Raw genomic sequence first — 17,069 nt, forward strand, 5'->3', positions numbered from 1 at the left:
TGTCACTCTCGCTACCCACCATAAGTGAACCATGAACATATTGCAACACCCTACAGCAGGGGTCCCTCACATTTGTGCGAGACGGAGGGCACCGTAGGACAGCACCATAAATAAAATATACAATCATACCAACCATGATCATGATTAACCCACAGGACAAAACAGATCTACTAAAACATCATAGGATAACCATAGATCATTGGGAAATAATATATGGAGTTGAGCACCATGTTTAGGTAGAGATTACAGCGGAGAGAAGGGGTGTTACACCGCTGCATAGAGGGGGAGAGAGTTGTTGACGGTAGCAAGATTGTCGATGTAGATCGCCGTCACGATCCTAGCCCCGACAGCACTCCGGCGCCACCGGGAGAGAGAGGGAGAGAGCCCCCTCCTCCTTCTTCTTCCTTGGCCCCCCTAGATGGGAGGAGAGTTCTCCCTCTGGTCCATGGCCTCCATGGCGGCGGAGGGGCGGGTGCCCCTTTGAGATTGGATCTCCCTCTCTGTTCTCTTTTGTTTCGTGTTTTTCAGATCTGGACGAAAACCGTTTCTTATATTCCGGGAGATCCGTAACTTCGATTGCGCTGAAATTTTAACATGATTTTTTCCCGGATATAAGCTTCCTTGCGCCCAAAGTAGAGATCCAACCGACGTACGAGGTGAGCATAAGACACCTAGGTGCGTGTGGGTCCTGGGGCGCTCCCTCGTCTATCTTGGGGCCTGTCGGCCCCCGTTTATGCTGATTCCACCTACCAAAATTCACAAATATTCCAAAATAATTGTCAGTAAATTTTTATTGCATTTGGACTTCGTTTGATATGGATTTTCAGTGAAACAAAAAACATGCAACAAACAGAAACTGGCACTGGGCACTGGATCAATAGGTTAGTCCAATAAATCATATAAATTGTTGCCAAAAGTATGTGAAAGTTGTATAATATTGGCATGAAACAATCAAAAATTATAGATACGACGGAGACGTATCACCCCCAGGTCTATCTTTATCATATATTAAAATCCAAAAATACATTGCTGCAATTTATTTATTTTTAGTTTCTTTTGTTTTTTTTGTATTATCTATCTATCACTACGAGATTTGATCCTTGCAATTAACCGCCAAGGGATTGACAACCCTTTGTTTGCGTTGGGTGCAAGTATTTGTTATTTTGTGTGTACGTGCTGTTCACGAGGTGTCATGTGGTTTTCCTACTGGATTGATAACCTTGGTTCTTAACTGAGGGAAATACTTATCTCTACTATACTGCATCATCCTCTCCTCTTCGAGGAAATCCCAACGTAGCTCACAAGTAGGAGGAAGAATTTCTGGCGCCATTGCCGGGGAGACATCAACAACACCTATCAAGTACCATTGCATAAACTTTCATCTCCTCGCATTTACTTTTATTTGCCATTTGCCTCTCATTTTCATCTCCCTCACTTTTAAAACATTTTCACAAAAACAAAAAAATATTTTCCTTTTCCTTTTTGCTTGTTTGCTTGTTCGTCTTCTTTATCATTATGGCTAGTTCTTCTCTTATTACATGTACCCCTAAAAATGAAGTTCTCAATTTTAAACAAAGGGGAGGGAGAGTCTGAAAGATGCTTGGTATAGGATTTGCGATGCTCAAAATAGATCATCTCGTAAGCAATCTACTACCATTCTTCTTTGCAATTTTTATGTGGGTGTTACTGATACGCCATTTTGGATCATGTTTTCCTACTGATATTTATAGTGTTTTCAATCAATATAACACTTTGTGGAGTAATTCCAATGCCTTTTCTCTCATAATATGCATGGTTTACACAAAGACAGAGATTACCGCAGCTGGAATTCTGGACCTGAAAAAGCTATGTTAGAGATACCTATTATGCACATTTCCAAATGAGCTGAAATTTTACGGAGATTTATTTTGGAATATATAAAAATTATTGGAGGAAATAAATACCAGAGGGGGCTACCCAGGTGCCCACTAGGCACTAGGGCGCGCCTAACCCCCTGGCAGACCCTGGTGAGTAGTGGGGCCCCTAGCCAGCCTCCGGTGCCCATCTTCTGGTATATAAGCCCATTTGCCCTAGAAAAAAATTTAAGGAGAGGACTTTCAGGACAGAGCGCCATTGTCTCAAGGCGGAACTTGAGCAAGAGCACTTTTTCTCTCCGGCGGAGAGATTTCGCCGGGGATAGAAGCCATCGTCATCACCAACAACCCTATTATCATGGGAGGATCAATCTTCATCAACATCTTCAACAGCACCATCTCATCTCAAACCCTAGTTCATGACTTGTATTCAATCTTTGTATCAAAACCTCAGATTGGTACCTGTGGGTTGCGAGTAGTGTTGATTACATCTTGTAGTTGATGCTAGTTGGTTTATTTGGTGGAAGATCATATGTTCAGATCTATTATGCTATTCAATACCCCTCTAATCTTGAGCATGAATATGTTTTTTGAGTAGTCACTTTTGTTCTTGAGTACATGGGAGAAGTCTTGTCATAAGTAATCATGTGAATTCAGTTTCCATTCGATATTTTGATGATATGTATGTTGTTGATTCCCTTAGTGGTGTTATGTGAACGTCGACTACATGACATTTCACCATCTTTGCGCCTAAGGGAATGCATCATGGAGTAGTTATTAGATGATGGGCTGCTAGAGTGACAGAAGCTTGCTTAAACCCTAGTTTACGCTATTCCCTAAGGGTTTGATTTGGATCCATATGTTTAATGCTATGGTTAGATTTTATCTCAATTCGTCTTTCATAGTTATGGATGCTTGCTGGAGGGGTTAATCATAAGTGGGAGGTTTGTTCAAGTAAGAACACCACCCAAGCACCGGTCCGCCCACATATCAAATTATGAAAGTAGCGAACGCGAATCAAACAAACATGATGAAAGTGACTCGATGAAATTTCCGTGTGTCCTCAAGAACGCTTTGCTTATAAGAGACCATTTCGGCCTGTCCTTGCTACAAAAAGGATTGGTCTACCTTGCTGCACTTTTGTTACCGTTACTATTACTTGCTCGTTACAAATTACCTTGCTATGAAACTATCTGTTACCGACAATTTCAGTGCCTGCAGAAAATACCTTGCCGAAAACCGCTTGTCATTTCCTTCTGCTCCTCATTGCATTTGACACTCTTACTTATCAAAAGGACTATGATAGATCTCCTATACTTTTGGATCATCAAGGCTCTTTTCTGGAGCCGTTGCCGGGGAGTTAAGCGCTTCTGGTAAGTGGAATTTGGTGAAGAAAAATTTATATTACATGCTGAAATTTACTGTCACTGGTTACTGTGGGAAATCATCCTTTGAGAGGTTTGTTCGGGGTATCTTCACCTTGACCGGAAGCACAAAGAGTTTCTTCTCAACCTACTGCACCTAATGAAAATATTTATTATGAGATTCCTTCGGGTATGATAGAGAAACTGCTAGCTAATCCTTATGCAGGAGATGGAACACTACATCCTGATATGCACCTAATCTATGTGGATGAAGTTTGTGGATTAATTAAGCTTGTAGATTTACCCGAAGATGAAGTTAAGAAGAAGGTATTCCCTTTATCTTTTAAGGTAAATACATTGACATGGTATAGGCTATGTGATGATATTGGATCTTGGGATTGGAATCGATTGAAAAACTGGAATTTCATCAAAAGTTTAATCCTGCATCTAGTTCATCGTGATCAGAATTATATATATATATATATATATATACATATATATATATATATATATATATATATTGGCCTCGTGAATGAAAAAGCATCTCTCAAGCTTGTAGGAGGCTTAAATACATGATGTATACATGCCTCAATCATGAGCTCTCAAATGAAATTATCTTACATAATTTTTATGCTCAGCTTTCTCATGATAATCAAAACATGCTCGGTTCTTCTTCGACTGGCTCTTTTATGAGGAAATCTATTGAATTCAGATGGAATCTTCTGGAAAGAATTAAACGCAACTTTCAAGATTGGGAACTCGAGAAAGGCAATGAGTCCGGTATAACACTTAAGATGGTTAAATATCTCTTGGTCGATAATATTGACGGGCATGTTTTTATTTCTATGGTGAAGCTGCTAGAATTGCTAAACCCGATGATAAAGATAAGAACGAACCTATTGTTGGCATGCTTGTTGTCTCTGTTAAAATAGGAGATGTTGTTATCATGGCTGATACGTCTCCATCGTATATACTTTTCCAAACTCTTTTGCCCTTGTTTTGGACTCTAATTTGCATGATTTGAATGGAACTAACCTGGACTGACGTTGTTTTCAGAAGAATTGTCATGGTGTTATTTTTGTGAGGAAATAAAAGTTCTCGGATTGACCTGAAAATTTACGGAGAATATTTTTGGAATATATAAAAATATTGGCGCAAGAATTAACCATAGGGGGGCCACCGAGAGGCCACAAGCCCCGGGGGCGCGCCCTGCAGGCTTGTGGGCCCCCTGGACCTCCTCTGACCTCAACTCCAACTCTATATAACCCTATTTGGGGAGGAAACAAATCAGAGAGAAGGATTCATCGCATTTTACGATACGGAGCCGCTGCCACCTCCTGTTATTCACCGGGAGGGTAGATCTGGAGTCTGTTATGGGCTCCGGAGAGGGGGATCCATCGCCATCATCATCACCAACCTTCCTCCATCACCAATTTAATGATGCTCACCGCTGGGAGTGAGTAATTCCATCATAGGCTTGCTGGACGGTGATGGGTTGGATGAGATTTATCATATAATCGAGTTAGTTTTGTTAGGGTTTGATCCCTAGTATCTACTATATTCTGAGATTGATGTTGCTATGACTTTGCTATGCTTAATGCTTGTCAGTAGGGCCCGAGTGCCATGATTTCAGATATGAACCTATTATGTTTTCATGAATATATTTGTGTTCTTGATCTTATCTTGCAAGTTGTAGACACCTACTATGAGTTATGATCCGCATACCCCAAGGTGACAATAATTAGCATTCTTTCTGGTGATTACCGTAGTTTGAGGAGTTCATGTATTCACTAAGTGCTAAAGCTTTGTTCCGGTTCTCTATTAAAAGGAGGCCTTAATATCCCTTAGTTTCATTAGGACCCCATTGCCACGGGAGGGTAGGACAAAAGATGTCATGCAAGTTCTTTTCCATAAGCATGTATGACTATATACGGAATACATGCCTACATTATATTGATGAATTGGAGCTAGTTCTGTGTCACCCAAGGTTATGGCTGCTACATGATGAATATCATCCGACACAATTATCATTGCCGATCCATTGCCTACGAGCTTTTCACATATTGATCTTTGCCAAGTTACTTTGCCGTTGCCACTGTTACAATCACTACAAAACTGCTACCGTTAGTTTTGCCACTGTTACCGTTACTTCCATACTACTTTGCTACTAAATACTTTGCTTTAGATATTAAGTCTTTCAGGTGCGGTTGAATTGAAAACTCAGCTGCTAATACTCGTGAATATTCTTTGGCTCCCCTTGTGTCGAATCAATAAATTTGGGTTGAATACTCTACCCTCGAAAACTGTTGTGAGCCCCTATACTTGTGGGTTATAAAGACCTTTTTCTGTCGCTGTTGCTGGGGATCATAGCTCTATTCTCTGAGTCACTTGGGGTTTATATTTGTTGATCACTATGAGGAACCTGAAAGATAACAGAACCAAGATTTTTTCCCTCTACTACGAGGGGAGGTAATTAAGGAACTGCCATCTAGATCTGCACTTGATTCACCTTCTATTTTGTGTAAGCTTGCGACACCTACACCTACTATTAATTCTGTTATGTCACAAGTAATTGATGATGCTACTTCTGCTATGCATGATGCTTATGATGATACTACTCCTTTGCTTGATAATACTGTGCCATTGGGTGAATTTCTTAATGAACAACTTGCTAGATCTAAAGATATTGAGAATGCTGATGAAGATGATATTTCTGAAACTGATGAAATTATTGAAACTGAAAACTTTGAAACACCCACTAGACTTAGCTCTCCTAGATATGAGTTGCCTGTTATACCTGAGGGTTATGTTATGGATGGAGAGGTAGCTAGGGACTTTCTTGCTTGTAAGGATAGAGATGATCTTAAAAAAATACTATGCAAGTGGAAAGAAAAATCTTTGAATGCTACAATGCAATATGATCCTAAGTTTGCTACTTCTCCTATCTTTGTTGCTGATAAGGATCATGAATTCTCTGTCGATCCTGAGTTAATTACTTTGGTTGAATCTGATCCTTTCCATGGTTATGAATCTGAAACTACTGTGGCACATCTTACTAAATTGAATGACATAGCCACCCCATTTTCTCATGAGGAATTTTTTGCTATTATTATATTCTTAAGTTGTTTCCTTTCTCGTTAAAGGGTGATGCTAAGATATTGTTTAATTCTATTGCTCCTGGTTGTGTGCATAGTCCCCGGGATATGATATATTACTTCTCTGAAAAATATTTTCCTGCTCATAAGAAACAAGTTGCTTTACAGGAAATATTTAACTTTGTGCAAATTGAAGAAGAGAGTCTCCCACAAGCTTGGGGGAGGCTTCTCCAATTACTTAATGCTTTGCCTGTCATCCCCTCAAGAAAAATGAAATACTTGATATATTTTATAATGGACTAACTGATGCTTCTAGGGAGCACCTAGATAGTTGTGCTGGTTGTGTTTTCAAGGAACGAACTGTTGAACAAGCTGAAGCGCTATTGATAATATATTGAGTAATGATAATGATTGGACTCTTCCCAAACCACCTCCTAAACCAACTCCGAAGAAGCGAGGTATTCTATTTCTCAGTCCCGAAGATATGCAAGAGGCAAAGAAATCTATGAAAGAAAAAGGTATTAAAGCTGAAGATGTTAAGAATTTACCACCTATTGAAGAAATACACGGTCCTAATACTCCGACACAGGTAGTAGAGGTAAATTCTCTCTATATATTTGATGAAGGTGATATTCCTCATAATAAGTCTGCTAGTCAATGCTTGGATGAATTTGATAACTTTATTGTTAAATAAGAAAACTTTAATGCATATGTTCGTAGACAATTGAAACGTAATGCTTATATGCTTGACTGCTTGGGTGACTATATGTGTAGAACTGTTAATGATCTCAAGATTATTAGTAAACATGCTTCCATGGTAAAATCTCGAGTAGAACAAGTTCTCAAGGCACAGAATGATTTGTTGAATGAGATGAATAATAGCAACAACGATCATGCTGTTAGAGTTATGACTAGAGGTGGTAAAATGACCCAGGAACCTTTGTATCCTGAGGGCCATCCCAAGAGAATTGAACATGATTCTCAGAGAATTTTTATTGATGCACCCAATCCTTCTAAAAGGAAAAGGAAAGATGATAGGACTTTGCATGCTTCTAGTGAACCTGTTGTAGACAGACCTAAGAATCCAAATGATATTTGTATTTCTGAAGCTAAGACACAATCTGGTGATGAACATGAACCTAGTAATAATGATAATGATGATGTTCATGTTGATGCTTAACCTAGCAATGATAATGATACAGAGATAGAACCTGCTATTGATCTTGATAACCCACAACCTAAGAATAAAAGATATGATAAAAGAGACTTTATTGCTAGGAAACATGGTAAAGAAAGAAAACCATGGGTTCAGAAACCCATACCCTTTCCTCCTAAAACATCCAAGAAAAAGGATGATGAGGATTTTGAGCGCTTTGTTGAAATGCTTAGACCTGTCTTTTTGCATATGCGTTTGATTGATATTCTGAAAATGTCTCCTTATGCTAAGTATATGAGAGATATTGTTACTAATAAAATAAAGATACCGGAAGCTAAAATTTCCACCATGCTTGCTAATTATACATTTAAGGGTGGAATACCAAAGAAGCTAGGAGATCCAGGAATACCAACCATACCATGCTCCATTAAAAGAAACTATGTTAAAACTACTTTATGTGATCTTGGAGTCGGTGTGAGTGTTATGCCTTTATCTTTATATCGTAGACTTGATTTGAATAAGTTGACACCAACTGAAATCTCTTTGTAAATGGCTGATAAGTCAACTGCTATACCCATCTGTATTTGTGAGGATGTGCCTGTCGTAGTTGCAAATGTTACTATTTAACGGACTTTGTTATTCTTGATATACCCGAGGACGAGTGGTAGAACCTTTTTGAATACTGCAGGGGCTGTTATTGATTGCAATAAAGGCAATTTCACTTTTCATGTTAATGGTAATGAGCATACAGTACACTTTTCGAAGAAACAACCTCAAGTGAATAGTATCAACTCTATTGAAAAAATTTCAACAATCACTATTGGAGGCTTTGAGTTCCCTCTCCCAATTGTCAAAAAGAAATATGATATTCTTATTGTTGGGGACATGCACATCCCCGTTGAGGTAACCTAGTGTTATACGAAGATTCTTCGGTTTCATGTCATTCGGAAGAGTTTTGTTAACGAGACTTAATCAACCTTTTAATGGATTCCTTTTGATGGGCATGAGATGGATTAATTTAGTAAATACAACTCTCCGTACCGACTTTTTACTTTTTGTTATTTAGAATAAATAAAGCAAAAATACTGTTATTTCTCTATTTTCTGAATTATCCGTGCAATAAAAAATGACCAGAAAATAAAAGTTTCCAAATGCCCTAAAAATTTAGTATGCTTTTTTCGAGAATATTTAAGAATTTTTGGCACTGAAAATACATCAGGGGGTGCACCAGTGTGCCACAAGCCCACAGGGCGCGCCCACCCCCTTGGGTGCGCCTACAGGGCTTGTGGGTCCCACGTGGGTCCCGCTCACTTATTCCAGCACCCATCCACTTCGTCTTCCTCCAGAAAAAATCCCACCATTCCTCAAACCCATGTTCTTGCTCATTTTGCTGCCTTTTTCGATATCCTTGATCGGAACTCCGTTTTTGAAACTATTTCGGGGGATTGTTCTTCGGTATGTGACTCCTCCAATGGTCTAATTAGTTTTTGTTCCAGTGCTTTATATATTGCAAATTTTTGCTGCTGTTGTGACCTTGTTCTTGAGCTTGCATGTCAAATTTATATGGTCCAAAGTAGTTTTGCTGCATGATATAGCCTCTAGACACTTGTGGGAGTAGTTGTTATCAATCTTGTTGAGTTTTGTTCGCTTCTATTTTGAGTCACTAAAAAATTTCAGAAATTTTTCAGAGAAAGAAAATGTTTAGGAAAGTTTTCCAAGGTGGTTCCTGAAAGAAGAAATCTCCAAGGATCGCGGTACATGAGCCGGACCTTGAATCACCGAGGGATGCTCAAGTGCAACCTTGCAAATGGCCATCGGATCACTTCATGACTCATGGAGGTTTCAAGGAAGAATTTGATATGTATGTACACAATGCCGGCCTAACAGACTTCGTGTCAGATAAGTGTTTACAGTATTACAACCTCACCGATTCCTTTGTTCGGAGATTTAAGTATTCAGTCCAGCGCAATACACATTCTGTTATGTTTGATCTTTTTGATAAATCATTTACCATGGACCTTGAAGATTTTTATGCAATGTTCCACAATGAGGCACTTGTACTGAACCTCGCAAAGCTGATTGCATGGGATTCCTTGCTAGCATTACCATAGGTGAAACCAGGACCATAACACAAGCTACTATAGGGAGTATTCACTTTCCTGCATTACATTACTTTGCTCTCTTTGTGGGTAGATGCATTAATGGTAAACATGATCATAGCCACCTCTACGCCTCTGATTTGAGTGTCCTCCAGAGTGCTGTAATGAATGATAAACAATTTAACTTGGGGGCTATCATTGTGCGTAGATTACATAATAATGCTAAAGATGGGGATTTTTTGGTGGAATTTATGCCACCCGTTTAGATATTTATCTTGGTGTTCCCATAAGAGAAAATGATGCTCAGTTGCCACCTGCTTTCCTTGATTATAATCCTATGGCACGCTACCAGTTTCTTGAGAGGAATGAACAACCCGTCCTGTACCGACTAATCTTTCACAGGGAGCGCGTCTTCCGTATTACTTTTCCTGCTCCTGCCTTCTTTGACTTTCAGGTAAACGAAGATACTTCATAACCAGAGAGGAGGCGGACGAGTATGAGAGAGCAGGGGAGGCCGCTCGCCTCTACGAGGCAGTCCTCCAAGCGGTAGCTACCGCACCTCAGTACAACCCCAACTACAATTTTGGATATCCGCCAGGCCAGCCGTGGCCCTAGACCAACTTAGGCTAAAAGCCTAATCTTGGGGAAGTACGTATTTCTCACCGACATTACATTCATCTTCACACACTCATTTCCGTTGTCGGTGTTCATACTTTTTCATTGTATTATCCATGTTAGTTTATTTTTCCTGCTTTCTTCTTGTGTGTTTGAAAAACTTTGAGAAAATTCAAAAAAAAGTTCTCGCTTCTTTTTAGTTTTTCTTTCTAGTTTATTTGGTAGTAGTATTAAAAGAAAACCCAAAAAAATTCTCATTCTTCTTTTGCTTGTCGGGAGCTTTCCCGTGTAAATAGTTTTCTCATTGATTTGCTTTCTTCAGAAAAAAAACTCCAAAAATATTTCAGTGTGTTTCTTTGAAATTTATTTTCCTTTTCTTTGGGTCGTAAGGAGAAGACCATGATGAAAATGTCGAGTCTCTCTCATATGCATTATTGTTGATCTAACAAAGAGCCATATTACCTTGTCTTCTCCTTTGAATAAATGTTTGCAGATTCCAGCATAGTCCAATGCACGTGTACTCTTATTATTATTCCCACCGTTCGGTCGTGCAAGTGAAAGGCAATAATGATGATACAAGATGAAATGATTGAGATGGAGAAAAGCTGGTACGAGCTCGACCTATTTTGTTTTTGTAAATATGATTAGCTTATCGTTCTTGATTTAGCCCATTATGAATGAAACATGTTTGCAATGAAAATTAGAGACTATAGTTACTCATGCCATGCTTAATTAGCTAGGAGTGGATAATGGTTTGTCTTGTGTGCCAACATGCAATTAAAAATTCTTATGATGTAGTATGATAGGATGGTATCCTCCTTTGAATGATTTAAGTGGCTTGACTTGGCACATGCTCACGCATGAAGTTGAATAAAAACAACATTGCCTCCACAATATTTATGTTCATGGTGATTTATATCCTACTCATATTTGCACTCAATGTTGATTAATCTCAATGCATGTTTATGACCGTTGTCGCTCTCTTGTTGGTCTCTCCTTAATCTTTTGCTAGCCTTCAATTGTACTAAGCGGGAATACTACTTGTGCATCCACTTCCTTAGACCCAAATTTGTTCCATATGAGTCCACCATACCTACCTATATGCGGTATCTACCTGCTGTTCCAAGTAAATTTGCATGTGCCAAACTCTAAACCTTCAAATAATAATCCGTTTTGTATGCATGAATCGCTCATGTAGTGACTGGGGGTTGTAAGTATCTTCCATGCTAGGTGGGTTATTCTCACGATGAGCATTTATTCACTTGTCATTCACGAGAAAGTGGCTGGTAATCGGGATGCCCAGTTCCATGCTTGAAATCAAATCAAAATATAATCATAAAACAAAACTCCCCCATGACTGTTGTTGGTATGGACGGTACCCGTGGATTCGGCTAGCCGTGGAGTGTGATTGTTGGTGGTGGGGGAGTAAAAATTTTACCATTCTGTTTGGGAACCGCCTATAATGTATCTAGCATGGAAGATAGTGAGATCTCTTGGTTGTTATGTTGACAATGAAAGCATACCGCTCAAAATTATATTTATCTCTGTTTTAAAAGCCCTGAGCTCTGGCACCTCTGCAAATCCCTGCTTCCCTCTGTGAAGGGCTTATCTATTTACTTTTATTGCTGAGCCATCATCCTCTTATAAAAAGCACCAGCTAGAGAGCACCACTGTTATTTGTATGCTTTGTTATTAATTGATATTGAGTATGAGTGTGACTGGATCTCTTTTACCATGAATTGTAATGTCTAGTCAGTCCATAATCTTTAGGGATTCTCTGCATTTATGTTTTGCGGCCTCAGAAAGGGCTAGCGAGATACCATTTTGCCATATTGTATCATGATTGTTTTGAAAAAAAGTGTTGTCATCTGAGATTCATTATTATCGCTCGCTAGTTGACTATGCTATTGATATGAGTAAATGTGAGACCTAAATGTTATTGTGAATATGGTTAGTTCATAATCTTTGCTGAGAACCTGAATATTGGCTAGACATATTTGCAACAACAAGATCAAACAGAGTTTGTAAAAGTTTTTCTTTGTCACTTTCAGTTTGTCAACTGAATTGCTTGAGGACAAGCAATGGGTTAAGCTTGGAGGAGTTGATACGTCTCCATTGTATCTACTTTTCCAAACTTTTTTGCCCTTGTTTTGGACTCTAATTTTCATGATTTGACTGGAACTAACCCGGACTGACGCCGTTTTGAGCAGAATTGACATGGTGTTATTTTTGTGTATAAGTAAAAGTTCTCGGATTGACCTAAAAAAATACGGAGAATATTTTTTGGAATATGTAAAAAATATTGGCACAAGAATTAACCAGAGGGGGGCCACCCAGAGGCCACAAGCCCTGGGGGAGCACCCTGCAGGCTTGTGGGCCCCTAGACCTCCTCCAACCTCAACTCCAACTCTATATAACCCTATTCGGGGAGGAAAAAAAATCAGAGAGAAGGATTCATCGCATTTTATTATATGGAGCCGCCACCACCTCCCGTTCTTCATCGGGAGGGCGGATCTGGTGTCTGTTTTGGCCTCCGGAGAGGGGGATCCGTCGCCATCATCATCACCAACCATCCTCCATCACCAATTTCATGATGCTCACTGCCGAGAGTGAGTAATTCCATCATAGGCTTGCTGGACGGTGATGGGTTGGATGAGATTTATCATGTAATCGAGTTAGTTTTGTTAGGATTTGATCCCTAGTATCCACTATGTTCCGAGATTGATGTTGTTATGACTTTGCTATGCTTAATGCTTGCCACTAGGGCCCGAGTGCCATGATTTCAGATATGAACCTATTATATTTTCATGAATATATTTGTGTTCTTGATCCTATCTTGCAAGTTGTAGACACCTGTTATGAGTTATGATCCGCATTCCCCAAGGTGACAATAATTGGGATTCTTTCCGGTGATACCGTAGTTTGAGGAGTTCATGTATTCACTAAGTGCTAATCCTTTGTTCCGGTTCTCTATTAAAAGGAGGCCTTAATATCCCTTAGTTTCCATTAGGACCCCGCTGCCATGGGAGGGTAGGACAAAAGATGTCATGCAAGTTCTTTTCCATAAGCACGTATGACTATATACGAAATACATGCCTACATTATATTGATGAATTGGAGCTAGTTCTGTGTCACCCTAGGTTATGACTGCTACATGATGAATATCATCTGACACAATTATCATTGCCGATCCAATGCCTATGAGCTTTTCACATATTGATCTTTGCTAATTTACTTTGTCGTTGCCACTGTTACAATCACTACAAAACTGCTTCCGTTACCTTTGCCACCGTTACCGTACTTCCATACTACTTTGCTACTAAATACTTTGCTGTAGATATTAAGTCTTTCGGGTGTGGTTGAATTGACAACTCAGCTGCTAATACTCGTGAATGTTCTTTGGCTCCCCTTGTGTTGAATCATTAAATTTGGGTTGAATACTTTACCCTCGAAAACTGTTACTATTGAACTTGCTAATAGAGACACTATTACACCACTTGGGATTGTTAGAGATGTTGAAGTCTTGCGTGAAAAAATAATACACCCTACTGATTTTCTAGTTCTTGTTTCTCCATAAGATGATTTTTGTCCCAATATATTTGGTAGACCTGTCTTGAATATTGTTAATGCTAAGATTGGTTGCACTAAAGAAACAGTTACTGTTAACTTTGGTGATATCTCATGAGTTTAATTTCTCTAACTTTCATGGACAACCTCATGATAAAGAATTGCCTAATAAAGATGAAATTATTGGTCTTGCTGCTATTGACGTACCTCCTACTGACCCGTTAGAACAATATTTGCTTGACTATGAAAATGATATGCATTTGAATGAAAGAAATGAAATAGATAAGATGTTCTTTGATCAACCACCTATTCTTAAACACAATTTGCCCATTGAAACTCTTGGAGGCCCTCCTCCATCTAAAGGTGATCCTGTGTTTGAATTAAAACAATTGCCTAAAACATTGAAATATGCTTATCTTGATGAAAAGAGGATATATCCTGCTATTAGTAGTGCTAACCTTTCAGAGCATGAAGAAAATAGATTATTAAAAACTCTGAGGAAGCACCGTGCTGCTATTGGATATAATCTTGATGATCTTCATTAAGGGCATTAGTCCCACTCTATGTCAGCACAAGATTAATATGGAACCTGATGCTAAACCATTTTTTGATCATCAACAGCGAGTAAATCCTAAGATGAAGGAAGTGGTAAGAACTGAAATATTAAAGCTTCTAGAAGTAGGTATAATTTATCCTATAGCTGATACTAGATGGGCAAGTCCCGCTCATTGTGTTCCTAAGAAAGGAGGTGTTGGGATATAACCCCGCGGTGTGACCCGCCCGGGGGGGGGGCCGGATTACACTGTTGGCGACTCATAAATGAAAGCCTAAGTAGGCCCAAGAACATAAGATATGAAGACTGGAGGCGGCTTACAAGGCGGGCCTGTTGAAGGCCCAAGACCCGGACGTAACATCATAACCCGGAGGTGTGAGCCGCCCGATGGCGACTTGCCTAGCAAGGCAAGACGACTTAGAACCCGGGTCGGTCACGTTGAATGATCCGACTTGGACTCTTGTAAGACCAAGGCCTCGACCTGTGTATATAAAGGCGAGACCCTGCGGCGGGTAAACTTAAGTTACAATCAATCGATAGCCAGGTTAAGCGATTCCGCTCCCTTCTAATCGATACTCAATCAATACAACACAAAGCAGGACGTAGGCTTTTACCTCGTTGGTGAGGGGCCGAACCTGGGTAAACTTGTGTCTCTCGTCCCGCTCAACCCCTTTAAGATAACCTACATTGTGATGGCTCCACACCTAAGTCCTTTCACAAGGGCATCTGCCGTGACAAAACCACGACAGTTGGCGCCCACTATGGGGCCAGCGCACGGTGGTTTCGAGTTCTTGAAGGGCTCTTTCCTAGGGATCGAGGGGTAGGCCGTTGGTAGGATGACCAAGAGTCGCCGCGGTAAGCTCTACATCGATGACACTGGTTGGGGCCCCGAGGCCGACTCAATTGAGTACGGGTATCGGGTCCCCTTCGGTGGAATTCACGTCTTCATCAGCAAGATTAGCGAATCTAAGCTTGAGTCGGACACCTCCACCGACCTCTTTGAGTCAGCTCGGCGCACGCAACCCGCCCGGATTCAACCTGGCCGGAAGCGTGCGGTTTCATGCAAGGCTTGGAGCTTGCGGAAAATTTTGCATCTAGTGGAGAGACTCTCATCTACTCATATGATGAGTCCTCAACCGGAGAGACGAAATCAATCTATCAGCTTCAAGACGTCGGGCTTGGGGGCTATTCCGATGGCAACAGTAATCCGGATCCCTATGTGCCGCCGTGCAGGGCTGCTATCTTTATGGCTGGCACACAGCCGGCTCTAAATTCATCAACGACTGCAACCATGACGTCTGGATCGACTGCTGCTGTGACGCGGGGGGGGGGGGGGGGGCTGGCGGCTTAGAAGTACCGCCTGCTCAAGTCTTGTCAGATCTCTTGGGAACTTTGACAACCTTGTTAGCGACTGAGGTGACTATGGCTAATCAAGCGGAGCGCAATGTAGAGATTGTAAAGATTCAGGCGGAGATCACTAAGGCCCAGGAGGATGTTGATACGTCCATTTTTCATCATGCTTTTATATTGATATTTATTGCATTATGGGCTATTTATTACACATTATATCACAATACTTATGCCTTCTCTCTCTTATTTTATAAGGTTTACATGAAGAGGGAGAATGCCGACAGCTGGAATTCTGGACTGGAAAAGGAGCAAATATTATAGACCTATTCTGCACAACTCCAAAAGTACTGAAACTTCACAGAGAATATTTTTGGAATATATAAAAAATATTAGGCAAAGAAGGGCGGTAGATGATAATGCGAAAGGGAGCCGCGTCTCGCTTGATAGTAAAGCCAAAGAAAGACACCAGAGGGGGGCCACCTGCCATCCACAAGGGTGGAGGGCGCGCCCTCCGGTCTTGTGGGCCACCTGGCAGGCCTCTGACGCCCATCTTATGCTATATGGTGTGTTTTGACCTGAAAAAAAAACAGAAGGAAGCTTTCGGGTTGAAGCGCCGCCGTCTCGAGGCGGAACGTGGGCAGAACCAATCTAGGGCTCCGGCGGAGCTGTTCTGCCAGGGAAACTTCCCTCCGGGAGGGGGAAATCGAAGCCATCGTCATCACCAATGACCCTCTCATAGAGAGGGGGTCAATCTCCATCAACATATTCACCAGCACCATCTCCTCTCAAACCCTAGTTCATCTCTTGTATCTGATCTTTGTCTCAAAACCTCAGATTAGTACCTGTGGGTTGCTAGTAGTGTTGATTACTCCTTGTAGTTGATGCTAGTTGGTTTATTCGGTGGAAGATCATATGTTCAGATCCTTAATGATAATTAATACTCCTCTGATTATGAACATGAATATGCTTTGTGATTAGTTACGTTTGTTTCTGAGGACATGAGAGAAGTCTTGTTATAAGTAAACATGTGAATTTGGTATCCGTTCGATATTTTGATGAGATGTATGTTGTCTTTCCTCTAGTGGTGTTATGTGAACGACGACTACATGACACTTCACCATTGTTTGGGCCTAGGGAAATTCATTGGAAAGTAATAAGTAGATGATGAGTTGCTAGAGTGACAGAAGCTTAAACCCTAGTTTATGCGTTGCTTCATAAGGGGCTGATTTGGATCCATATGTTTCATGCTATGGTTAGATTTATCTTAATTCTTCTTTCTTAGTTGCGGATGCTTGCGAGAGAGGTTAATCATAAGTGGGAGGCTTGTCCAAGGAAGGGCAGCACCCAAGCACTTGTCCACCCACATATCAAATTATCAAAGTAACGAACGCAAATCATATGAGCATGATGAAAACTA

Source organism: Aegilops tauschii, chromosome 7 (genome assembly GCF_002575655.3).
Source record: "Aegilops tauschii subsp. strangulata cultivar AL8/78 chromosome 7, Aet v6.0, whole genome shotgun sequence".
Lineage (NCBI taxonomy): Eukaryota > Viridiplantae > Streptophyta > Magnoliopsida > Poales > Poaceae > Aegilops > Aegilops tauschii.